The following is a 3,741-nucleotide window of genomic DNA, read 5'->3' as shown; positions in this document are numbered from 1 at the left end:
TCACACCATTGTACTCCAGCCTGGGTGAGAGAGTGAGACTCTGTCTCAAAGAAAAAAAAAATGTTCTGTGTGTATTTACCATATGGAATGGCAGTCACTATTCTCATGTGGCTGTTGAACACTTGTGATGTGGCTAGTGCAACTGAGGGCCTGAATTTTTAATTTTTAGTTAATTTAAATGTAGTCATGTGTGGCTGGTGGCTACCATATTGGGCAGTATACATCTAGTATGATGGTTCTCAAACTTAACTGTGCATTACAGTCACCTAGAGAGTATTAACAAAATACAAATGCCCAGTTCTCACCCTCGATCTGGAATCAATCTTGTGGGATTGAGCCTTAAAATAAGCAGGGTGGTTTTCTTCCATTTCTGAGCCATGACTCTTCATAAAATGAAGAGTTTGCTTTCTTTTTAGCTTGGTGATTTTCAGACTAAGTGCCAAAGATTCTGGGAGAAACGTAGGCCCGAGAGGGGAAAGAGTGCCAAAGCTGGATAGTTGTGATTTTTCATTTTGAGTTTCTGTGTAAGCTTTCATTTGAGAAAAGGGTACCTGGAATTTTTAAAACGTTAGAAGCAATTGCTTTAGTTTTAAGCTTTAAAATATTCTATGAGGGGGCCGGGCACGGTGACTCATGCCTATAATTCCAGCACTTTGGGAGGCTGAGGCGGGCAGATCACGAGGTCAAGAGATCAAGACCATCCTGGCCAACATGGTGAAACCCTGTCTGTACCAAAAATACAAAAATTAGCTGGGCATGGTGGTGCGCACCTGTAGTCCCAGCTACTCAGGAGGCTGAGGCGGGAGAGTCACTTGAACGTGGGAGGTGGAGATTGCAATGAGCTGAGATTGTGCCACTGCACTCCAGCCTGGCGACAGAGTGAGACTCCATCTCAAAAAAAAAAAAAAAAAAAAAAAAAAAAAAAAAAAAAAAAATTCTGTGAGGGGCAACACTGAAGGCAAAGAACGGTTTTTGTCTGTTTTTTGTTTTGAGTCAGAGTCTCGCTCTGTCACCCAGATCAGTCAAGCGAAATTTGGGGAAAAAATAGAAATGAAGACTAAGAAGGAAGACAAAAATGAAAAGTTACCAATGGAATGCACAGTAAGGAAAAGCTGGAAAGACCTGGGCATTGTGGCGCACCTGTAGTCCCAGCTACTTGGGAAGCAGAGGTGGGAAGATCCCTTGAGAAGGAGGTCAAGGTTGCAGTGAGCTGACATCACACCACTGCCCTCCAGCCTGTGTGACAGAGTGACATCCTGACTAAAAAAAAAAAAAAAAAAAAAAAAAAGCAGGGGGCAGGGAAGGAGAAAAAAAGGATTTAGGATAAAGAAGATTTGATATATATTCATTGGAGTCCCTGAAGAAAGAAAAAGCAATGGAACAGAACACAAATGGAAAACTATAATTAGGTTAAAATTTCTTGGGGAAAAAAAAAACTTGAACACATTTTGAAAGAGAACATTGTAAAAACCCAGAAGAGTCAACACCAAAGGATTTTCACATCCAGACAAACTGTCCAAGCATAAAGTCCACACAGATAGTTCACAGCATGCTAATACTCAGGGAATATTTTTTCCCATGAGCCTTTCCTAAGAAATTTACCAGTGAGCAAGCTTCAGACAATCGTAAATGATTATAGAAGCCTTGGCATAAGGTCTGGGGGTGAGTGTTGGATATGTTTATTTGTACAGATGGAGGGATGAGAGACAAAATTGGGTGCTCTAATGATGTAGAATTATTACAACTAACAAAAAATAGGAGAAAAAGGGCAAGTGGGTGGAAAGTTAAACAAGCTCACTAATTACATCAGTGGTTTTCGCCAGAAGTAAAAAGGTATCAAGCAGAAACCCGCATCCAGGAACAAAGCCCTTTGCTCCTCCCTCAGAATGAATGGAGACCAGAGATCAGATGTTTATGTCCAAGAAAAGCAGGATTTCGTTCAGTACTTCTCCCAGATCATTGGGGATGAGATGAGGCACCCATAGACAGGAGATGCTATCACCCAGCTGAAGGAGATCCTGTAGTACAATGCCATTGGGGCAAGTATCACCGGGGTTTGACAGTGCTAGTAGCATTCTGGGAGCTGGTGGAGCCAAGGAAACAGGATGCTGAGAGTCTCCAGCGGGCCCTGACTGTGGGCTGGTGTGTGGAACTGCTGCAAGCTTTGTTCCTGGTGGCAAATGACATCACGGATTCATTGCTTACCGCTGGTAACAGATCTGCTGGTTTCAGAAGCCGGGCGTGGGTTTGGATGCCATCAGTGATGCTATCCTTGTGGAGCATGTATCTACTGCCTGCTGAAGCTCTATTGCTGGGAGCAGCCCTATTGCCAGAACCTGATCCAGCTCTTCCTGCAGAGTTTCTATCAGACTGAGATTGGGCAGACCCTGGACCTCATCACAGCCCCCCAGGGCAATGCGGATCTTGGCAGATTCACTGAAAAGAGGTACAAATCTACTGTCAAGTACAAGGCAGTTTCTACTTCTACATTCCTGTAGCTGCAGCCATGTACATGGCAGGCATTGATGGCGAGAAGGAGCACGACAATGCCAAGAAGATCCTGCTGGAGATGGGAGAGGGAGAGTTCTTTCAGATCAGGATGATTACCTTCACCTCTTTTGGGGACCCCAGTGTGACCAGCAAAGTTGGCACTGACATCCAGGACAATAAATGCAGCTGGCTGCTGGTTCAGTGTCTGCAACGGGCCACTCCCGAACACTACCAGATCCTGAAGGAGAATTACAGGCAGAAGGAGGCCAAGAAGGTGGCCCAGGTGAAGGCAGTATATGAGGAGCTGGATCTGCCGGCCGTGTTCTTGCAATAATAGAAAGACAGTTACAGCCACATTATGGGTCTCATTGAACAGTACACAGCTCCCCTGTCCCCAGCCATCTTTCTAGGGCTGACATGCAAAATCTACAAAAGTAAAATGTGACCAGAGACTGCAAGGGTGGGGAGAGGAGGCTCTCAATAAATTATTGTGTAAACTTAAAAAAAAATTAAAAATAAATAAAAAGGTATCACTTTAAGGTGACAAATCAAGAAATAAAAACAAGTGGCCGGGCGCGGTGGGTCACGTCTATAATCCCAGCACTTTGGGAGGCTGAGGCGGATGGATCACGAGGTCAGGAGATCGAGACCATCCTGGCTAACATGGTGAAACCACGTCTCTACTAAAAATACAAAAAATTAGCCAGGCGTAGTGGCGGGCGCCTGTAGTCCCAGCTACTGGGGAGGCTGAGGCAGGAGAATGGCGTGAACCCGGGAGGCGGAGCTTGCAGTGAGCCGAGATTGCGCCACTGAACTCCAGCCTGGGCGACAGAGCGAGACTCCGTCTCAAAAACAAAACAAAACAAAAACAAGTACACACATTGACACTAGGATAAAGCTAGTGGCTAAATGGTGAGAGAGAAGGAGCAGGGTAAGAAGCAATTTCAAAATTGGTCATGTATTAAGAAACCAACAGTATTTAAGGAAAGAGAATATTACATAAAGATGTAAGTATAAAATTTACTGCTAGAAGTACACCACCAAGGCCGGGCGCGGTGGCTCACGCCTGTAATCCCAGCACTTTGGGAGGCCAAGGCCTGCAGATCACGAGGTCAGGAGATTGAGACCATCCTGGCTAATATGGTGAAACCCCGTCTCTACTAAAAATACAAAAAATTAGCTGCGCGTGGTGGCGGGCGCCTGTAGTCCCGGCTACTCGGGAGGCTGAGGCAGGAGAATGGTGTGAACCCA

At 45.2% G+C, this 3,741-nt stretch overlaps 1 pseudogene; it reads left to right on the top strand.

Moving 5' to 3' along the window:
• The first annotated feature begins 1,796 nt into the window (after positions 1 to 1,796).
• On the top strand, positions 1,797 to 3,009 carry LOC467666 (farnesyl pyrophosphate synthase-like; annotated as a pseudogene).
• Positions 3,010 to 3,741: the final 732 nt, after the last annotated feature.

This window comes from Pan troglodytes, chromosome 16 (genome assembly GCF_028858775.2).
Source record: "Pan troglodytes isolate AG18354 chromosome 16, NHGRI_mPanTro3-v2.0_pri, whole genome shotgun sequence".
Lineage (NCBI taxonomy): Eukaryota > Metazoa > Chordata > Mammalia > Primates > Hominidae > Pan > Pan troglodytes.
This window is presented reverse-complemented; position numbering and strand designations above follow the sequence as displayed.